Source organism: Haliotis cracherodii, unplaced genomic scaffold (genome assembly GCF_022045235.1).
Source record: "Haliotis cracherodii isolate W230 unplaced genomic scaffold, xgHalCrac1.p SCAF_22, whole genome shotgun sequence".
In the NCBI taxonomy this organism is placed as follows: Eukaryota; Metazoa; Mollusca; class Gastropoda; order Lepetellida; family Haliotidae; genus Haliotis; species Haliotis cracherodii.
In genome coordinates, this window is record NW_027266278.1 from 10755327 (window position 1) to 10779890 (window position 24564).

Genomic DNA, 24564 nt, shown 5'->3' on the forward strand with positions numbered 1-24564 from the left:
ACAACCATCTTACTATATCTACGTTAGCCCTCATGAATCCATGTGCATGCTTATATACATACTCCATCCTCCCACCATTCTCCAACATCCATCAAACTAATTATATCCGACTTCATGTATCCGTATCCGGCTTACATACACACACCTCCTACCATTCTCCTACATCCATCGCCATATAGCATTAACCATAACTAATTTCATGCATCCGTACTCATACTCTCGAAGCATTGCATGCATCCAATTACACGTTTAAAATATCGTAAATAGTTTACAGTATGTACATATTAAATATCAGTAATTAGAGATTATTATAACACAATAGGTCTAAACATTACAGAAAGAGAGGCAGCAGGAATTTTACAATGACATCAGAACGCTTTAAGAAGTTCATCTGGTTAGCAGGGGAGAGTTGCAGAAAATTACGATAAACTTCAGTTACAGATCTCAATAACGAATAATGTTATGTGTGAATAAAGATCCCAGCTTGCTATAAAGTGTACTTCATCGCTGCAGATTTAGCAATGTCCTTAGTTATAAAAAATAAGTCTAAATTCTCATGGAGCTAGAGAACCAAATATTTATAGGCATGACTATATTCTAAGCAAAAATCGCCACAAAACAAAGCTCAATTGAGTCTTTGAAAGGCATTTAGAAGTGATACCCATCAGTAAGAGAATGTACGGATGTCAATATCTTTATTGTGAGGAACAACGTTACTTATATATACTTACTCTTTCATCAGGTGAACAAATGCTATAAGCCAGAGAACATATAAATGTACCTGTAAGAACAACAAAAGTAATAAGATAACAAAGGTGGAACCTTGACAAGGGAAGCCAACAGATAATTGGCGCTGATTACCCCGGCCTTTCGTTTGTCCATTGTTCATTACCAATCCGATATAAGTTAAGTGTTGGCTGCCATTTTGTCTATTGCTAATCAACCATCAGCGCCAATTATCTCAAACACAAAAGTACCAGACTCTGTACTTATTAAGAAACTGTTATCCCAAATATAACATTTGGTACATTTGACCACCTTCTAAATGGTATCGTGTATCCATAGCTTTCGACCATGGGAGCCGCGCCAATTTACTCTTGTCGGAGGTGTGATGTAGACTACCAGTTGTCGGACTTACATGTTTAGTGGAAGCCTCGGTGGCTGGGTTACATCGCTGACTTTGTGTGCTGGCGATTAGGTGCCTCGCTCCGGCAGTGTTGGTTCGAATCCCAGACGGGACTCAACCCAGTTAAGTCAAGAATCTGTGAGAGTGGCCGGAATAGATGACGGATTTGTTATGGATTGTCACGGAGCTAAGATCCACAGAACAAGGTGTCATAAAATAAGAATAGAGTAATAGTGAGTGAGTTAACATTTTACATCGCATCGGCGATATTGCAGCCATATTGCGATGAAAACAAGTTAATTATTATTAAATACCTGTGGACAAAGGACAGTAAAACAGTAAGTTGTGTATCATAGCTTAGGTACAAAACAAACCAAAAGGATTTTTCAGTAGATTATGTAGCAGAAAATATAAATAGGCTATATACCACCGGCAACCAAAGCTGGACCACCTAACTGGGGATAACGGGGACTTACAGTGCTTTTGCTTTCTGCATGATTCCCAGAATTTTGTGTCACAAGTGGTCATATTTAATGCAAACCAATGTTAAAGGATCAAACCACAATCAAGTAATTAGAACACCAGTTGATATTATAGACTTTTATTTAGAGTGAGTGACTACGGTTTTACGCGGCTTTAGCAATGTTCCCGCAATATCACGGCGAGGGACACAGTAAATAGGCTTCACACATTGTACCCATGTCGGGAATCGAACCGGGATCTTCGAGATCAAACGCTCTAACCACTTGATTACCCGACCGCCCAACTTTTATTTAGATGGACTTTTTTTTTTTATTCTACTTTAAGCCCCTGAGTAACACCGCCTTCAATAATATGAGTTGTTAATAATATCACACGGATTGAAAACAATCCAAAATTCAAAATTTATCAAATAATTCTATTTCTTTTAAAAATTCGAGAATTAAACGAACGTTGATATTATTAAAAAGATCCATTAAAGACGTTTAATGATAGTAAGTATCCCTTGTGAGAGAACAATCTTTCCAGTCAAGCAAAATATGCTTGACTGTAATTCTCTCATCACAAGGGACGCAAAACGGAGGATCTTCACCTGTTAACAAATATTCAGGGTTATAACGGCATTGCCAATGCGACATCGTCGTAAAACAACTTCATCGTGTCGTGACTTGCGACCCAAGTAGGTTTATCCTTAAGTTGGTCTTACTGCAAGAGGTTTGTTTATACCTAACTGGGTATTACACTTTGTTTGCATTAAATGTTTGATATAATCTTTTATACAAGATATAAAATCAGAGAGTGGAATCAGAATGTTAGAGACAGACTTTTACAGGGCAGCCTTAGCTGCAGCGCCAGCTTTCGTACTGCCCACGATGCCAACATGGTTAGGTAACCAACAAAATATTATGTCGCATTGGCCAGTAGACAGATCATTGTACGATCCTTGGGTCAATCCGTGAAGATTGAACGACGGGAATCATATTTGCGTCGTAAATGTAAATATTCCTGTTGGTATTTTAAATCCTGTGTGTCAGATCCTTAGATAGACGTAAATGAGATGTCCACTCCTGGTCTGACCAACTGCCAACGAGGAGTAGACAGAAGTCAATATGAAGTGATTAAATCTAAATCTATATTAGCAGCAGTGACATGCGGTTGGATACGAATCCCGAGTGGTGGAACAAGATTCGGCTTACGATTGAACAGTTCCTCATAAAGAGGATTAAACACACAGACATATGTAATCAATTTATTTGTTCCCAAATAGGACACTGTTAGCTTAATTTGTCATTAAAAACGAACTTAATTCAGTTATAAATGCATATTTAACAAGTGTGACGAACATAACTTTCATATTTATAAACAGAAGGATTAGACGTTTCAAATGGTGAATGACATGTGGAAGCAAAGATGTTTCACAAGCTGACAATGTCCTTGATAAATATTGACCTCAACTCTCACCACAGAGTTTCCTTGAACTCGTTGTAAAAGCAATAAACGCTTCTGGGTGACTGGCTGTGTTTTATAATTTATACTGCAAGAGTATGTCACCCTGTTACAGCAAAAATATGTGTGTTGGCCTACAGTCTTTCCAGTGTGCCTTCGATTTTTTAAATGTGCTGGCCCTTAAGGCTCTAAGTTTACTCTGCTGAGATTTGGACCTTCTTACCCATATAATTCTGTCTCTATGTGTCATATAATCACATGATTCACATCAATGTGTACATGTAATGGTCGTACAGAATTACCCCTGACCTGTACAATTTGTCAAAGCTGTCACAACACGGAGTAATAACACAGCCCAATTATTCAGTAAGAACAATTTCTTTAATAAAGTTAAGAATTATACTGATAATGACTAAACAACGTACGTATTCACACCAACGCAACTAGCTTCCACTAACTATCACCCTCCACACACTTCACACTCACTCTGTGACAAAGTCCGCCATTACAATCTCAAAAAGATACATGATACAATTTGTTTTGTTTTTCAGAAGATGAAATGCCTTCAACATCTCAATATGGTGACGGTGAGTTCTAAGGCTCTAACTTTAAAATCCTTTAAAAAAGTAAAAAAGTGTGAAACACGGGAAATATAAGTAGAATTGGAAAATTAGATATTCACATCAAATATGATTTGATACATATTGCAGATTTAATTGAAATAGGATGAAGTGACTTTTTCTTGTACATTATTCCTTGTCAGTGTATGTGTTAACAATATGCATTGGTCAGTTAGAATTGTAAGCGTGTTTTAAGGGCTGTTTTAGCCAAGATCAATGCAATAGTTTATGACACTTTGACTTAAATTAATATAAGCAACATATTATTTCCATAATCATAACAAATCACTGATAAAAGCAAAGTCCCTTATACGTTTCCGACTTTATCAAAATCATGTGTTTATGAATAACTATAAATTAGTGATGATACCAGGTGCCCATAAGGTGGCACCCATCACAAAAACATGCTAAGGCAAGTCAAGTGTATGTCGGAACGCACTACACGTGTATAAATAAGGTTTCAGATATAAAGCAAATAAGGGTAAATATTGGTAGTGGAAAGCTCATGTTTGTCCTGGTGATATGGATTTCAGAAACTGCCCTTGTCGTCTTTCAGTGGGAGACTATAATACTGGTGTCAAGGTACAAGATGTAATTGGACCTACGATCAATAATAACTGTATTATATGTGAATACCTTATAACGTTTTGGGGTCAAGAACTGTTTGTATTATTAATAATAGTTACATTGAGATTGACATGTCATCAAATTATTTATCAAATAAACCGATTTAATACAGCCTATTTCTATTTTATGTTTTAAGAAAACCCTTTAAAGTAGGACAACTTCGAATTGGCTAGCAGTCCTAACTTGACGAAAACGGAAGGAATAGAGTTACATGAACCATATTTACATTATTGGAAAGCTCTGGATGAACTACATTGAACTGATTTATGTCCCAATATGTATTCATGGCCGTTTATTTACTCACAAAACAATTCTGGCAAAAACAAATCCTTAAAAATATGAGCTTTTTTGTACTATTCATCTAAAAAGATCACTTAGTTTTATTTAAAAGATCTGAATTTGTGTTGAAACATTTGGATTACGGCCTTCATTAAGCAGCACACTATGTTCCAGAGTTTATGCCTACTCCTTCATCATTCAATATGATGACCTTTTTCCTCAATATTCAATGCTCTTATTATCAGAACCAAATGATTTTCTCCTAAAATGTCTGGAAATGTCATTTAGAGTTGCTTTGCTATAACATAAATGGGCTGATCAGCACCCAGAACACCAGTCTGGCCGGGATTCAGGATGGCGAGGCTGCACTGTCTGGAAAGAGACGAAAAAACCCTATAACTGCCTAAGGCTTATACCCTGACCAGGTGATGACTTCATCTGGAAACGGGTCCTGCTGCAGCACTGTGGTGACATGTGCCATGCAGGTTTCATCCTTTGTCTTGGCCCCCTGCACTCTCTCATGAGGTTTTGCGTTGCACTCAAAGCAGTTTCCCTCAATATGACTTTTTCAAAGGTGACGAAGATATTGTATCACAGATTTGTTCGCACAACAATTCCATCCTCAGAATGGCACTTCCACACAGCTCGTGTAATAGCTTGTTTTACCTCCATGACATGGCCATAGGACAGTGATAGGCCAAATTTTGATGTGTCTCTTAAGCCCTTGGTAGAGTGGGAATGGTGTCTCACGCGCTTTACCATGTCCTATAGTGAATGTTTGGGTTTTGTTGTGTGTCCCACTATATGTTTTGTAAAAGACCAGTTGTGAGATTGTGTAAAGCAACATATACCCTCACATGTTCGCGTTCATCCATTTCAATACAGCATTACTATCGCAGAATTGATGGGCTTTTGGAGGATGATATTGATGATGCTACAAGCTCGTTTGGCACAGGAACGGTCAGGCAGTCTGGTGACAAAGACCCCTTGAAGGGTACCTGCTTAAAGAGACAAAAACAACCATTAGTAATAGGGCATCATCTTGACCAAGCTGGGACCCATGAGCTTAGGTGAGCAGGTCTGCAATCCTACCCCTGTGAGAACAGCACATTCTGGAAGGGATTGAGAAAATGCTATTTTAACTTCGTTAAATGTGGCTGCCTGATATCATGGCAGGGACTTTCCCGTTCTTCTACCAATGTTCGGTACATCACTATTCCACTAAACTGTGCAATATACTCATTTGCGACCAGAAAATAACATTACTGTGCCATGTCCAACTTAAGCCTGAACCTGACACTGAAATGTGACCCTGGGAATACTTTGACAGCTAAATTGGCCAAAGCTTATTTTGTCCGCAAAACAAAGATCAGATTTTGGATCCCTGAGCTCAAAAACCTATATAAAGAGCCTTCATTCATGATTCCATTGGGCTTGGATTTTGCCAATGGCCCGAATGAGAGCTGCCTTTGGAGCCCTCAAAAATTGATTTAGTGGTCCATAGCTACAATCCACATGTCTTGGACCTGGTGCAAGCCTTGCAACCCATCTTACCAACTTATATACGTAAGATTATTTATTATGTAAGAAAATATAATCAATAAGAGATGACAGTTCCAGCCTTAATTCTTTTCAATTCAGGCTTTTTTGTGGATTTGGGATTGAGTTTTGTACAGACATTAGGCTTGCCAATTGTGAGCTAAAGAGGATTTGAGTACAACTTGTATCTCTAGTCTTTGGCTGCTTTACCTTGAGCATGTTTTGCAAGTGTGTCTCCTTTTACATTTCCATAAATGTCTATGTGAGACTGGATCCATAGTGAGGATGACTGCCTTTGCTTCGAGTAGTTCCAAGTTCCAAGTGTAATAGGATGAAACATCTTCCTGCCCAGAGCAGCTCTCCCAACCCACTGAATTGGGGTAGGGAAGGTTCCGCCGAGGACAGATCTTTCCACGATCTTGACTGCAACCTAGGCCAGTTCTATCTTATCCCCGTTCAGTTCTTCTTCACTGGGGTGAGAGCTCCCCAGGTCTTCAGACATGTATTGACATGGGGGAAAGGTTGTTCAAAGCCAAGCCTCTACCCTTCGGATCAGCGCTCTCAGATCGGTTTGGTTTGTTCTATGGGGTGAGGAGTAGTGACTTTTTTTTACCTCACTGGGTTGATGCTGATTGCTGAATAGGGAATATATAATTATGCGTCTGTTGATGAGCGTTAACGCGTTTCGGCGCCAAGGATGAATGACCCTCATTTTTTACAGTTTGTGCACCAAGTTTTAAAGTTTTCTTTGCAAAAAACTAGGGAGAAGTTCTTGCACTTGCTTGGCTGATTAGATGATGTTTTGTATACCCATAGAGCATACAGTTTATGCATTGGGTTGGCCTTTTTCTATATGGCATAGTGTCTAAGTCCTTAACGCCTTAACTGAGGTGGTGGGGGCTCACTGTCCTTATAGAGTGAGTGTTGTATTGTGTAGTGGTGACGATTGATCTATCCCTAAAAGCTGACAGGATGATTTGATGGGTGATTGTCTTTTGGGCTCTATAGACAAGTCGATAGAATTGGTCGTCAGTGATTACTTGCACGAGTTGTACGGCGCACCTGACATGGCTGAGCCACCTTGGAATATTCTATTTTTGTTCGATTTCAGTAATGATTGTGGGTATGTCAGTTTTTGTGAGGCTGTCGTAGCCACTTCCACAATTATTATCCCCCATAATGCATTGTGCATCCATGCGTCCATCAGTCCATGCAATATGTGCCTTCTGAAGTAGATCCTGAAAGCCATACAGTATTTCTTCATCAAACTTGGTACATAGATAGGTGAACTGTTACTTTGGTACTTTGGGATGGGCATTTGCAGATCGCTCATAATGTTCACTTTCTAGGATGATGAGTGATCCTCACATGAATGCTAGGTCCGATGTGATGAAATGTTGGAGATACCTCAATACACTCTTGTCCCACAATATATATAGTCCAACTAGCTAGTGGAAATTTAGTGGAACACAGTGCCCTCACAACAAAGAATATTCCACGTGTTTCTATAACAGACTTTCACTGTCCACGGTTTACCAGACCGGAACTTTACACACCACACTAGCATCTAAATATAGTAACTTTCTGACGACTGCTTACAGTACTACATTCCTGACAACTAATCACAGTCCAAACACAATGCCTCAATCGTCCAATGAATCTCAACAGAAACAATGCAACACACCCACAATCACCGTCCAACAATAAAATACACTGCCATGTATAAATATATGGCTGTTTATATGAGATAGAACATCGTTAGAGAGAGAGGGTAATACGTTTATTTCCAATACTACAAGTGCATTAAAATATGAAAGCCCCTATACATGCAAGAGATACCATTGAGTGTCATAAATGTCATCTTTCTCATTTCTGACAGAAGGTAGCTCATTTACGAAAAAATGGCCACCATAACATTAGCTTCCCAAACCAAGTTTTAAGGTTAGCAGCAAATTCAAACTTTTAAGGGTTCTGTTTCCTAAGACATATTTAGGGATCTTTTCATCTTTCCGAAACAAAGTATGGTGGAAGTAAGAAGTTTGAAGCGGTGTTGAGCTTTCAAATTTACATCTGAAACAAATACTTCCTAAAGTGAGAAGCAGGAAGCAGTGAAGAGCTTTTAAGCTCTTACATCTTTCAAAAATGTAAATTTGAAAGATGAATGTTCAAGTATACCCTGGAAAGTAAGATCATGGAATCAAGTATATATTGCAGGCTCAAGTTTCAAATTAGCCCTGACCAGAGCGATTTGACATCAAATAGGCATAATAAAAAGAAGATGTAAGAAGAGCACAACCCAAAAAACATTTGGTACAGACTTTAGCAAAGCTTTTCACATGGTTTGGCACAACGTCTTTTTCTGGTGAGCGCTTGACTTGCCTTTGCATGTGTTTGTGATGGATACCAGCGGTGGGACAGGACAATCTCACGTTTTCACTATTTGGTAGTGATTCATAAACTCATGCTCAGGATATAGTCGGAATCGTACACTCGACTCTGCTTTATGTAGTGATTTCTATTGGATATGGAAAGGGTTTTGTCGCTTTATTATATACAAAAACGGGAAAATAACCCATAGATGGACGTATTCTAAATTTAATTCATCCATTTCTAACTAACAAAAATATCACACACACCTACACATGATAAATGTGAAAATAGCTAAAAGTACCGCATATTTCCAAGGGTTAACACGTTACCCTTAATGTGAGTATTTTTTACGTTAAGGGTTGTGGCACTCCACACGTCTGCTCAACTTCTGTCGAGATGACGATCCCTTTTACACAGACCCGTTGGGCATGCTTAAATCTGGCGGTGTTATCCCCTATCCCCTATCATATTTGGAAAAACAACTGCGATGCCGCCAGTCACCAAACATCCAAACGATTCGCTGTGCCTAATCACTCTGCTCGCAAACACCTCAAGCAAAAGTTGACTATAATATTACGCCAAATCAAATAATGAGGATAACTGGTCACAAAAAAACATCCATTCTGTGAACAATTACTACTATATTAATCCTGACAAGCAAATATTTCACGAAACCCTCCATCCCACACTGTGACAGCCCAAGTGACAGCCCAACTCCCGTCTTGCAGAGCGGCCCCTCGCGTAATTAATTTCCAAATCGCCAGTAGACAACTCAGTCAGCGGTCTAAAATTATAACTGTTTCTGGGGTGTCAACACTATGTTTGCTGGCAACATGACTGGTGAAACCATCAATCTCGTTACACCTCAAAGCCCGGTTCCAGACAAAAAACGCTATTTTATTTCCTCGTCCTGTTAACCGGTGTTTGCCTCACCAAAGGCTCGGCAAATACCAATTAACTGAGAGTAGATTGATATTTCCCATATTACAAAACACACTCCTGATCCACAATCCACAATCCTCTATGTATCTCCAAGAAGCATATGTTGTCATACAGCTGAGCTTCATTTAAACACGCTTACAAAACGTGAAAAGGTATTTTTTAATTTGTTTTAATGGAATAAATGCAAATTCTTAAATATATTTACAATAATATGTATCACAGGAAGGGATGGACAGATAAATAAAATGGGAAACGTAAGTAGATAATTCATGTAGAATCATATATAGTTATTATCAGCATCCGAATTGCCTTATAGATTGTTTCTGTCAACTCACTATTTGTAGAAAACAAACACAAATCCATTTGCTTTGTATGAAATCAGTTCTATGTAACCATCGCTGCATGGTGTTATGTCATTGGTCGATAGCTAGTTTATTGCTGCCGAATAATTGACATGGTCACAAAAAATGCAGCACCTTTTCCAAAATAGTTGTCATGATAAGATCCTTGAAAGAATTTCTCCCTCTTCAAAATAAATATTGTACTTTTAAAGAAATCTTTATTTTGTTGCATGAATATTCTTTAACGTCTCAGTCAAAAATGTTTTATATAGAAAGGGTAAACCTCGGGGCATTTTTACTTAATCCTGTTTGTCAAAGGTTTCATTTGGTTGGTCCCAAATGCATGATCATGTAGTCATGTCGCAATGTAAAGTACCTAAAGTAGTATATCAGCAAACACCCTTCTCACTAGGCTAACTTATACCCCCACACAACCCAGATAGTTTATTGCATTGAGAATTACAAATGAACATGGAGCGTTCGTAGTTATGTCAAATGTAGCCAACTGACCAAACGGCTATAACCAACATGTGCCATATAAAGTATGCTCAGATTCTAAACGTGGCAAGGGACACCTAGTGCACTTAATACAAAAGGTACATTTTCTAACAGTGGCCTTTCTCGGATCTGCGAAAGTGGAGATACAGCTTACCCCTAAACACTGATATTCCGGAGACAGGAGAAAAAGACACAGTCCTATCTTTGAAAAGACAGAAATGATAAATTGGAACATTAGTTGATATAAATTATATTGTATTTGATAATATTGGAAATAACAATTTAAATAAAAGTGTAAATGTTATCACCGATATGGATTTGAACGTCTCTGATATGCTACTCTGATCAGTGTAACACGTGTATAACAAGTGAACACACAATGCCATTTAGAAAGTGGTCAAATGTAACAAATGTTATATTTGGCATAACACTTTCTGGGTAAAGTACAGATTCTCGTACTTTATTGGGGGGTTGAGTCCTGTCCGGGAATCGAACCCACGCCGCCAGAGTGAGGTACCTAATCGCCAGGACACAAAGTCAGCAATCTAACCAGCTCAGCCACCGAGGCTTCCACAAAAAAAATGAAAATCTGACAACTAGTAGTCTGGTAGTTGATTCTGTCAACAATTTATTATGTTCAGGTAAAATTTTAGCGAGTGAATGAGTATGGTTTAACGCCGCTTTTAGCAATATTCCAACAATATCACGGCGGGAGACACCAGAAATGGGCTTCACACATTGTACCCATGTCGGGAGTCGAACCGGGTCTTCGGCGTGACGAGGGAAAGCTTTAACCACTAGGCTACCCGACCGCCTAAGGTAAGATTTCACAGTAATTCAGCACTAAACACTGATGTCATAGAGCACTAATTAGCAATTCGTCGAGAGGGGGTAGCAGTGCTCGCGCATATTATCTAAATTTCATCCTCATCGTGCATGTGACCTGAAGAAGTGGATATTTTCATGACTTTCCAAATACCATTGTTCTTCACATAATCTTCATATAACTCCGTTTGTTTTAATGTAATAAATGTAACTAGTCATTTGGCATTAAATGAGGAAATGTATACATTCTAACACATGAATGTGTGAGTTTTGTTTAGTCAATGTCACCGGAGGAACGAGTTCAGTATCAATTATGGATTTCCTGAGTACGCTAACTTTTCATCTGTGCGTAAACATTCTAACACATGAATGTGTGAGTTTTGTTTAGTCAATGTCACCGGAGGAACGAGTTCAGTATCAATTATGGATTTCCTGAGTACGCTAACTTTTCATCTGTGCGTAATTGCAGAGGCATGAAAATTTACAAAACTAGACAAATAATGGCACGTTGTATGAAAATCAATTCTTTAAGTGAAACCTTATGATTGAACTATATGTTGTTTTTAAAAATATCTGGGTAGCAAATTACCTTTTTTTGGAAGTGAACACATTTTCCTTGATGAAAACGGTATCCATTTATTCAGGAAAGAAGAATGTGCTTAAACATGTGTTAATGCCAGTGCCACTGCTAATATTTCATAAGAACTAACAATCGAAGAGTAAAACATATGTGTAAGGACGTAAGAGCAAGGTAAGGTTGAGTCGACATCTGTAGTATGGTGCATTGTAAAATTTGAATGTATATTGAGTGACATTCATTGTACATATAGTAACAACCGGTATTTCTACTCGTGTTTGAGAAGTATATTCCCCTGAATAGTCTATATATAAAGAAAAATGACACCATCAAGAAATGTATGCTGATCATTCAGATAAACTGTCGAGGCATGAGTCTATTTTGTCTCGAGATTCTTTCTGGGATTGGATTCATTTTCTTGTAATTGAGGGTGAATTGCTCAAATTAGTTTGTCCAGAATTTGCTTTATCATTTTACACAGTATGAATCAAATACAGCTCTTACAGCAGGCTATCAAGAAATGAAGGTTACAATGTGGACTCTCCTTTACACCTTTCCTCCCTTCACCTGATTCAGAATAAACTTCACCGTCATCATCTAAACCTGCCTCATGTTTTGACTAGCAGCCCGGAGGCCAGACGCCAACTTACCACGCCCAGCTACACGTCTTAGACGTTTATCCTTTGGTGAAACAAAAGAGCACGCGTATGGTGCTGACAAACTGGGATTCGAACCAATGGGCCTTAGACGACTGAGCCACCTGTGTATGCATTTTAGACCTTACTTTAGACAATAAACAAACATGAGCATATTATAGTTAATTATCCATCTTATAAGGAAGAAAATTAATGTTCTTCATAACAAAGAAGTTGACATCCTTAAATTCTCGCCCTTATGTGCATCACTTCTAAATGCCTTTCAATGACTTTATCCATCTAATGTTTTTTTACAGTTGCAATATCGACAGGCGAAGCTAGTTTGTCTTAAGTGCAATAAATGGACTTTAACAGAATTGAAACCTATAGTATAAGTATTCACTTTACAAATAATTACATGTCTATTGTATTCCTATCAGAGACACCCACATCAGAAGGTCGGCAAACAAAGAAAGAGGATGCTGACATTAAAGTTAAAGGTTGCACTAGCGACGCTGAGTATACAGAAGAAAATATGGCTGCTTCTGAGGGCGGTGGGAGGACGGGCAGTAATGCACAGCCTGCGGGTAGGTTGAAATACATTTATGAGTGAAAATAGGGTATGATTGTGTTGAGGTCTGTTTCATATGTATGTGATGGCATGTACAGAGACATTCATCATCGCCGATGAAAACAAACATAACACACAATCTCCTTTGCGGTTCTAGGGTATTAAACCTACACGCTGACTTATGTACTAACATTAACCCATGTGCTTACTTTAGATGAGGAAGGACCCAAGATGGAAGAGGATTGCTATAAAATGGACTCAGAGCCAAGAGGTTGGTGCTTGTATATTCATTATTCATTTCCAGGCAAATAGCCGCTGTGGACAAACCTGCAGTACATTGTCAAAGTATTCAACGAGGTTTGTTATAAGGGGCCAGCCATTTGATTATGTATATTACTATAAAATATTATGTATGTATATAGTACCTTTGTATTTATGGGGGCACGGGTGGCCCAGTCGTCTAAGGCGCCGCGATTCACTGTGCAGAGTTGCGTCCCTTAGGCAGGCTGGAAACCTACGATTGGTGGTTCAAATCCCGGCACGCTGTGATATAACTGTATACTGTTAAAAGCTGTGTCACTTTGTATCTATGTATAAAAAAAATGTTTTAAAGGAAAAAATCCTTGGTCCCTTAGAATACTGTATCCTCAAATATAATGACTTGTTTGTGAATCTAATACTGTGTACATATTGTGATGCATTCTATCATGAATTTGAAAATTACTCAATTCTGATGAGTTAATCAGAGGTATCAAATCACACTAACCACCTCTGATTGAAACAGCTGATTTGACGGCTGTGTCACAGCGTAAGCTTATATGTAATGAAAAGTACTTCTTTGTCAGACATTGTCCCATCATTATTTTTAAATCATAATGGAAACAATTATAGGTTATGAAATGCATATTCGCTGCCTCAGTTAAACCCACTCCAGTCAATATTTTTGCTAACATCAAAATGTTGGCATTCAATTTTGTGATGGTAAAATGGAGATAAACATGCTGTGTTTTCAATATAGAACGAGGTAAAGGTACATTGAAATGGCTTTGCACGGAAAACTATGTTTTATTCTGTATTTCAGGACTTTGTTATATATTCAATAACAAACACTTTGACAGGAGAAAACCACGAATAGGAACTGAAAAAGATAGGGGTAAGTTGAATATTTTCAGGTTAGTGTGTTACACCTTTGAGAGTGTGGATGTAGGGTTGAGTTGTCTTCAACTTAACAGATGTTCGCAAAGTGGATCTTTTCAGCTGAATTTTCGGGAAAGGGCATCTAAACCTTTCTCACTGAGACAGACGTAAGGGAATGTGAAATAGATTGATTCGATCTATTCTCTGTTAAGAAAACAAAGTTAACCACTGTATATTTTCATATAAAATCGTCATTCATAGAATCGTATCCCATATTAATTTCCTGACGGAACACATTTGGTTTTGTTTACTGAGAAAAGAGCATGTGGAATCATATACTCTCCAAAAAAGTAGGTGATAGTGAAAAATAAATGTTATGATCAGAAGAAAGATCAGCTTTGAAAAATGACTGCCAGAGATAGACAATTGCGGAACCAAAATCTAATGCCCCAACACTACCGAAACATTGCATGTGGAAATACCTTTGTGGAGAGGGGTCATTCTTGATTTTGACATTTCATTGAAAGGTAATGATTGGTATTATTGCTGTTCATTATCCACAATACTGCTTTAATGCATTAATTGTTATCATATTCGTAATTCCTAATTGTAATAAGGAAGTTGATCATCCATATATCTTATCCTCGCTCAGTACTCCAACTTCTAAATGCCTCTCACTCATCATGCGTTCACTCATCACGCCAATTCGATTTCCCACATTGGTACAACCCGTTTGTGTTGTCACCTGCCGTGATATTACAGGAATGTTGCCAAAAGCAGCTTGAAACCACACTCTCTCACTCACTCACTCTTATTCATCCTTTACCATCACTTGATACCTCTTTGTAATTATGTAGTAGTCTGTTTTTTTCAAATATCGCTTACTTTTTTTGGATAAGTCCAGATTCACTCTTTTGGATCGTGCGAACGTCAACATATGACAACATGACAGATTTGGTGGTGGATCTGTACTGGTATGGGGCAGAATGACTATAATTGCCAGAACGCCACTGCATATTGCCCGAGGAAGGGTCACTGGACAGTATTACCCAGACATTACACTGGCACCAATAGGTGTGCTGATAGGTGCCATGCTGCTCCACGTTTTGTCTTTCACTGTGTGCGTATCGTAACTGACGAGTAGTGGCATAGCAGACATACCCCTCCCCATAGTAGAATAAAGCAAATATAGATTTTCGTTATGTGTTTGTATCCAACAGACTAGAAAATGATGGTTGTGGTGAAATATTTTGGTGGCAGATACTGTTTATTGGTCAAAATTAATGCACATTTCTGTTGTAAAAATAGAGAAAATCAAAGTCCCCTCAAAAGGTAGCGGAAGCATGGAGTCCTTATTTTTATCATTTATGTGATAGTTTACACATAGTAGACTTGAATAGTATTTTTTTTGTGGTAGTATTTTTTTTTAATTATAGCCTCTCACAAATTGAGTTCTTAGCCAATAAATGGTAAATCAACCTTTATGAATTATTATTATCATCAACCAACCCATTTGATATCTCAAAAACAGCAGACACGTCTTATGAGACGTTCATATTCCGCATAACCTTTATGATTTTTTAACAAGTTGGTAATGTGTTATCACTCCCCCCATTTTGTCAAAATGGGCGATTTTATATTTCCATTATTAATGTCATTTATAATAACTTTTTACAACAAATGCATATCACCGTTTGCGAATACCTTTTCTATATAGTATATTTCTAATGGTTTGCCTAAAAGCAATGATTCACTTTGAAGGTCAAGCTCTAACGTAAATACATAAACAGTATGAATAATGCAACAGATACATATACAACTATCATTACTGATTCTGGGTATGATTGGTAAAGCCCTATGGAATAGACAAAGAAACAAACCAAAAATGTGCACAACAAAATCAAAATTACTGCTCTCCCTCACAAATGGACAAGCAGATGATACTGTGGAGTCAATCTCAAGACACATATATGTAGGTATGAGAAAAACATTTATGGATGTCAACTTCATTATTATGAGGAACACAACGTTTTGGGTTATATATATTCTTACTCCTTCATCAGGTAAATTAATGCTATTTAGCAGAGAACATATATATCTTCCTGTAAGAACGAAATAACTAACAACATATCAAAGTTTGAAACATGTAAAGGGGCCAACAGTTAATTGGCGCTGATAGGTGTTTAGCAATGGACAACTGAAAGCCAACACTTACACCCCTTGGTGTGAGGTGAGGTGAAATGGGGTTTAACATCGCATCCAAGATTATTGCACTTATACAGCGATGTGATTGCACGTGTGTGTGTATGTGTGTGTGTGTGTGGCTGCTTGTACTAGTCCGGACTGATTTATATTGCTAGACCACCAAGATACCAGTGCATTCCGCAGTTTAACATGAATACCTCACTGAGACACAGTATACTGACTCCGAGCGGAACAGTCCTTGTTTTAAACGTTTAATGCCGAGCGCCAGACAGGGTAACAATTCGTATCATCTTTAAACGTCTTTTGGTATGACTCAGCCGGGGACCCATCCCAGGCGTTCGGCTCTCCGGGCGGACGCTGTACCCCTAGACCACCTAGGCGGTCACACTGCTTTGGACCCAAGCTTCAATAGCGCAATTGTACTATTCGAGACTGGGGATTCCCTGTTATTTATTTGTAAGTGAATCGGGAAAGGCAGCTGCACGCTGGTAATTGTGATCTAGAAGAACCTTGTAAAACGTGATATTCTTATGGTGATGTCTGGATATAGATTCAAAGAAGACATCTTTCTCAACATTGCTGACACATGTTGAAATGTTAAAGAAGAAGTCAGTATGGATTGAGCTCCCTAGAAGTGTCCCTAAACTCGGCTAGAGCATTCGTCCTACTGCTATACCCTAAATGACCTAGGCTATGTCTGGGCTTCCAACACTGACAAGTCAGCTTCAATGTTCCCACCTGTAGAAGATGCTTTCAAGAAATACATGTTGGGAACCATGCTTCAGACGACAATATTGCTGCCAATACATCACTCATCTCATCTGCAGTGATAGATCACATGTGGTCTCCAGAAAGTGTCCTTGTCTCATTCCTGGACTGCCACACGTACCGAACACTGCACCTGCTCTGGTTGCCAAAACTTTGCACATGATGATAAACCTGAAGGCTTGAGTGACAGTGGCAGATGCAGTGACTAAATGCATCTTACTGTATTGGAGAACAATAATTAATTTGACAATATTGAAGCAATTGCAAATAAGTGCTTTACATTGACACCTCAAAGTAAGTCAATATGACCAGCAATTATAGCATATGACATAGGCGATACTTATCTTTTCTATGACAATAACATGAAAGATAGCGTTTCTGGTCTAAACCTATATTTTGACATTTACATTTCTCATACATTCCAAAGTGAACACGAAATATCGTCATTTTGCTGTATTGGCGGCCATCTTGGAGGCCATTTTGTCCGCCATATTGGATAAATCAAATTTGTCAAGCTCATACATGTGAGATACTTAAATGATGAATGTGTTCAAATAAAACAATTTGGTGTACAAAAATGTTAGTTTTGTTAAAGTAATCTTTTTGATATGCAATTATATATTTGGTTTTTATTAATAATGAGGGCTGGGATCACATTTTACTAAATTTTCATTAATAATATTATACTTACATTAATGGTGGAAATTTTAATAAGCTCCTAAAGCATGCAGGCAGATTTGGAGATTATGGAATCCTAATTTACGTGAGAGTTCGGGAAATTAAAAAACATTGTAAGGGTGGTGGTTAACTCTTTTCAGGTGTATACATAGAAACATTGTTACATTCATAAGTTAAAAGACACGTGTTAGACTTATATAATTTGATGTCGTGAAGAAATAGTGTCTTTAACATTGAAAAACTAACTGTCTGTCTGTCAACATGAAATCAACAATGATAGGCTGTCATAACACATGTCATCTTCTGGGGACAAGTACGTCTGAACAAGACAAGAATTATGTTGCCATTTTGTCAATGACATTGGTGTGAAAACATAGTTAGAGGTGTGACTTAAATGGGTTTCTGAAAATGTGTTTATCTTGAATCAATAAATGTACATAATATCTGATTTTCATTTTAGATCGCTTGGAAAAAGTATGGAAAACGTTACAGTTTGAGGTTAAAACCTTTGATGACCTCAAGAAACAGGAAATGGAAGAAAAGCTGCAGGAGCTGGCCACCCTGGACGTTCACAAGGACAATGACTGTGTAGTGGTTTTCTTCTTGACGCATGGGGAAAACGGGGCAGTACAGGGAACAGATAACGAGTGGTTGACATTCGACAGTATCATATCTCCGTTCAAAGTAGCTAGATGTCCTTCACTGGCTGGCAAACCAAAGTTATTCTTCTTTCAGTCATGCAGAGGAAAGGAATTTCAAAAAGGTTCAGTTTTACTAAGACCAGTATATAAATGATATATGCTATTTGAACAAGTATAATTTAAAACCTTCTGTTTTGATTCAAGTTAGCGTACGTTTGCGCGTGTGCGTCTCTTGCAAATTGTATGACACATTTTGTCTCATACTTTAAAAAAACAACTTGTGTACATGACATTTGGCATCTCTATCTGTTCCAGTTCAGAGTAACGTAGATGGCGGTAAAACTCCAGCCGCTACCAAAATCAAAAGTGAGGATGACAAGATGGTATTGACCGAGGTAGATTTTTTCCTCGGTTTTGCCACAGTGGCGGGGACACAATCTCTCAGAAACCCTGAGATTGGCTCATGGTTTATTCAAGAGCTCGTCCAAACACTTCAGGAATCAGCAGATAGGTAATTATGAAGTAATATGTTTATCAATTTGTGTATTCCTCTTCACCGTTCCCAAACACAAGACCTCAGTGAAGCCATCTTTTATTTACTCAAAAACTCAAAACATGAAGTCATCACATTACATGATCAATATAGGTAATAGGTAATTATTCAGGACAATCATATCACACCGATTGGTGATGTAAACATAGCTAGAGTACACTACATCAACACCTATGACATCCTATCATCATTCCCAGGTAGTCTCTAAGACGGCAATTAAAGATGACAATAAAGCAGTATCTATATCCATACTATTTTTTAATTATCCTGCATTACTCCTTTATGCATTCACTTCTTACCTTATAACAAAAGATAGGACAGCGTAACGGCGATGGCCCTGGTGAAGAAATAAAAACTTGTTCAAACTTTTGGTGACCACCGTGCTGTCCTGTGATCTTGATGGCCTGATGTCACCTCTTCATTTTCGTCTACAATTCTAAAATTCTTCAGCGACAGGTGATGTAATCTTTTCATATTACTCTCATCATGTTGTGAAGTTTTATATGATTTATTTAGGCGTACAAAGACTCTGTTTTTTTACTGCCACATGTTGTTTGTTTACAGCCATTTCGCATTGTGTTATAATTGTCTGCCTGCCAAGGTAGTCAAATTGTTTACGATTCTCAGCTACGTATGTATAACATATTTAGGTGTTCTTAAATACCACTAGCTTTGGCGTTACATTGAGTTGCTTAAATACGAATTATTGAATACACTTTCAGATTGTGACAATATTTTTTGTTGATAGACTAATGAAATTCTACGACAGTCTTCCAGTCCAAGTTTTGCACTTCATCCAAAAGTCTTTATTTGCGTAACTTATGCTTGGGCGTTGTACTAACTGTCATGGGAAAACAAGCTGCCAAAGATCCTCATCCACGTTGTCTGGCATACACGCAAATTTGACAACCAAATTCTAAATGTGTCTTTCATAAATATCACTCCAACGAGTTTTACAATTAATAGGCAGCTCAATCAAAAATGTATTTTGTAGCAATACCGTCGTGAGACCAGGAAGATGTCGCAAATTGCTCAATAGCGAGGAAAATGTTTCGGTCATTAATACGGAACCATTATCTTCGGCAGATAATATGTCGGCCGTGCTAAAGTGCATGCTCCGCCAAAAACATCAAATCCAGAGGACCTTTATTTTCAATCTGCTAGATCTGTGACGTCTGCGCCAGGATCTCAAGAAGCTTTAATGGGGGTAGCGCAAACCCAAGCCGCGCTTCAGCCAACACCATTGAGCATTACGTCTCAGCCCCTACCTACTACCCAAGTGCATCTGCTATGACATCAGCCCCAGGGCTATCAGCGTACAATGTTACGCAGAGAACGTATGATTAGCTTAGTGCTGTACCAACATATCCAGTGCAGCAGATGCACGCTCAGGCGTCAACACCGATACAGATCACTAATTGGATGCAAAATGTTCTGCAGTCCATGTGGCAGCAGTCCATGAAGCAATTGCATGATGCTCCCACGCCTACGCCTATGTATCAGACACCTGCGTCAGTTACATCTACGGCACAGATCTAAGCACCTACTCCGGTGCCTAACGTATATAATACACTTATTGTGCGTCATGCAGCGCATTCAACGTTGAGTAGTGCCAGTACGTCTGCGCGTACTTGGATATTGACGCAAGACTCCTATTCGCCAGGCAGTTCATCTAAGCCCTCGGTCATAGGTAGCACTACACATTGGAGTAGAAGTCGTTCACCATCTAGACACACGTCATCATTGTTGTGATTCGTCAGACTATTCTAATGGTGAAGAGGGTTATTGCTCGACAGAATGGAATACTCATCTCGGCCTGGCATAAGTACCTTATTGGGTAGCGGACTGCCTCATTACAGTGCTTTCACGGTAACGGGATGGATAAAAAAGACACAATATGGACACATCCTACGTCGCTTCCAGTCGACCCCATGATGGCAGATATGTTTGGATCTTTGGTTGAGGACTTCTCCAGGCTGACGCTTACACCGTCATTTGAGCCACTCAAGTTTAGGAAGGATGTTTCCTACCCATGCGTTTGAGATAGCAGACCAGGCTCATAGTTTGGATGAGGATATACAGAGAATGACAGGATCGTCAAGGCCTACTACTCTTAAGGTTCAGGATACCAGAGTTGCATTTATTGAAACAGAAATGCGACGGGTATTAAAACCTTTATCAGCACTAGCATCGTCAACACGCGCAGTAAGTCAGGATCTGTCAGAGGATAAACCTAACAGACTAGATCATCTCAATCTACGTCAGCCTTGGTCTTCCACGTCTCTGTTGAATGAACAGATTACGGACACGAACGTAAAAGTTTCCAGTTATCCTAGGGATGAGACGACATTCAAGGCTTTGGAGCACGTTTATCACAGTTTGTCCCAACGATTCGGCAAGTCAGGCAATTACAGGCCTAGACGCGAGTCTCTCAAGGAAGGCCAGGCGCAGGATTCCTTTCACGGGATTATCAACTGAGATGGAAAATAGAAGTACGAGTTAACTCCATCCTATCAACTCAATTTCATAGGAGGCCTGTTCTAAACAGACCAGGATCTCCTAAAAGTTCTGAGCGACAGATGGCACAAGATCTTACGCCTCCTGTCACCTGCTATTCATCAACCACGCACACTTCGCCAATGGCAAGTGTTACAAGGGTTACTCACCTCAGCACAGGATCTAACCAGCAGAAGCCGATTACAATTACGCGCAATTCAACAATTCCTGAATCCTTACACCAGGTGTCAGGATCCACTTAAGGCCATCACTCTACTGGCCCAACTAAGGCCTTACCTCAATTGGTGGACAGTAGAGTCAAATGGCTCAGGAGGAGTCCCTTTATCTGGGTTATCCCCAAATCTACACCTGTTTGTAGACGGCCCCCTTCAGGGGTGGGGTGCTCGCCTGCAAGGCCAGACAGCCTCAGTGCTATGGTCCGGCACACATCAAAAGTGGCACATAAACAATTTGGAGTTGGAAGCTTTAATTCTAGCCAATATCCACAGACAACAACACTGTGGTGTGGTGCCTGCGCAATCAGGGAACCATGCACTCCCACTCTTGGGAAGGGCTAAAAGCGTACGCTTTTCCGCCACCAGTTTTACTTCCCAGGGTAATACAAAAGATCAAGGAGACAAGGAGTCTTGCTCTGACTTTGGTTGCGGCCTGGTGGCCGATGAGAGGTTGGCTTGTCGAGCTCAGAGGACAACCCACTACCCCTCCCACAGTGGTCAAACTTACTTTCACCCTCACAGCAAGTTGCCTCATCCAAAACCAGACAGGTTTCGTGTGCACGTGTCGCAGAGGCTTATGCAGGGTAATGTAGAGACACAAAAGCATGCTGTTTTTACAACCGGATTTATTCCAATGATGGTCCACATGTGCAACCAGTGGTTATGATGAAGATGAAACCCTAAAACACAATATTTACAAAATGTAGGCAAACATCATAACCAATAGATCATTAAAAGAATACTGCCATTATATATCTATTACATGTGTTTGATATACCAATCAATAAGATATAATGTGAACGCTTACGTTACATTTAGGACGGTAAAGCATGTTATGGCGGATATCTCCTCAGTGAGGATGATATCACTGAATACACTACAAAGCAATTAAATAATACTATATTAAGCAATATAACATTACAATAGTATAGACAATTATGCCATGACATGTTGACATAAATATACGTATAACTAAGGGAAGTAACCCTCACCTCGTCTAAGGGACGGAGGCCAAACAACCAGATGTCATCAAATCTGGTCATGCAGTATCTTACGTGACCTGATAAATGCTATATAACTACATGAATCTTACTGGTATGGTAAACATCACATACATTGTTTACATGGCATGTGAAACTCATCTAGCAGTATAAAAATCAACATTTTTAGGCATTTCATATGTATGATAAAATCAACAAATATAATGTTTTGGTATTTTACACTTTCATGATAAAATAGTACCAATACATGCTTAAATCTAGTACACTCATTATGCATACTGTAAACAGGGAATTTTTTGCGACCGTTTTATTATTGCAAGTTTTGCGAACGAGACTCAATCGCAAAAATTAAAAACGCAAAAATAAGTATAAATAATACATACATACTTTATTCATTGCAACACGTCATCAAATGTTGAAATCATCAACCAGAACTACAAGTTAATCAATAAGTTAAAAACACAAATGAATGCAGAATGGTCACACAATACATCACAAATGACAGTGTAAACAGACCAGTTAGTGTCACTGTTGCCTCACAGTAATCCTGCCTTCTTCCAACCTCGCTTGATTGCGTCAGTGTCCTTTGCAATTTTGTCCACACATGACATGACACTGAGTTGAGTCAATTATCGTATTTGATAATTGGTCGCAATCTCTTCCGGTCAACTTTCCGGTCAACTTTCCGGCCAACTCAGAAAAACTAGCTTCGGAGAGAAGCTGTCTATTGTTTGGTACGCGAGGGGTCATCGCAACACGGCAACTCGCAAAAATATCTCGTCGCAGTATTGTCTTTGGCGTGGTATTCGCAATATTTTAACGGCGCAGAAATAAAGCTGTTTACAGTATACCTCAATGGTAACATCTTACAATATTTAAATTTATATTGCACTAACATGAATATGCTGATAATACATGTTTATAACATATACATGATATACTGTTCTTATGGAACATAAATGACTTAATATGAGTGTACTAAAATACATTATATATACTAGAAACCTAAGTACAATGATAATAAATATATTTAACTCACCCCAAACTGAACTGTCCTTTCCCAGTGAGAGTTGTGACTAGAAATGGTGCACATAGTAAAGGTATGAAGTACATGACCAAGGTGGTCATGTGACGCGGGAAATACAAAGCCAGGCCAAGCTGACCAGCAGAGAACAATAGGCTAGGCTGAGACCGCAGTAGCCTTAGCACAAAGAATCAATCACCACATGTTAGATTTTGTTACTGAGGTGTGAATTAGTGGAGTAAGTAAACTAATTTATTTAATAAATACACTAATCCTAAAATACCTATGTTTTGGATAAGTTTATACTAAACTACTTTTTTTAAAATAATCCCAAATATATACATCCTGCCACACACGCTTGGTTCGTCTTAAAAATACGTTAAGGGCAAAGGGCTATTCAGCACGAGCAGCAAAAGCTATAACGTTAGGTCATCACCCCTCTACCATCGTCCCTCTATACGATGACAAGTGGGGATCGTTTGAAACTTTATGCAAGGCGAAAAGTCAAGACCCTACAACTGCATCACCACAATTCCTAGCTGAATACCTCTTACAATTGCGTACCCACAGACACTTGAAAGGTACCAACATTACTACGTACTTGGTTCCACTTAACTCGGAAAATCCCAAAATGACTAAGGTCCCGGAAGTAAAGGCTCTACTACCCTCATTCAAGCTTCCGGATCAGAAGGCCAAGTTCTGCCCACCTGCTTGGGACTTGAACGTTTGTGACCCCTCTATGCATCCTCATTTTATGATCTCACCAAGAAAGCAGTGTTCCTTTTGGCATTAGCCACGGCAGCATGGGTGAGCGAACTACGTGCGATCGACATCACCCGGATTCGCTTTGAGCATGGGACTCTTGGAGCAGTACATATCGGGCTGTGCTGGGATTTTATTGCAAAAAAGCAACTACCAGGCCAAGCCGATCGTTCCTTCACAATCCCAC

General features: G+C 39.0%; 1 protein-coding gene and 1 pseudogene across 1 annotated transcript in view; both read left to right on the forward strand.

The window, feature by feature from the left end:
- The window catches only part of LOC139471224 (ankyrin repeat and KH domain-containing protein 1-like), a 220333-nt gene that overhangs the window by 34943 nt on the left and 160826 nt on the right, over positions 1 to 24564 (forward strand). The gene's annotated exons all lie outside the window — the stretch shown is intronic.
- Positions 12841 to 24564, forward strand: part of LOC139471478 (ankyrin repeat domain-containing protein 17-like) — a 38579-nt pseudogene continuing 26855 nt past the window's right edge.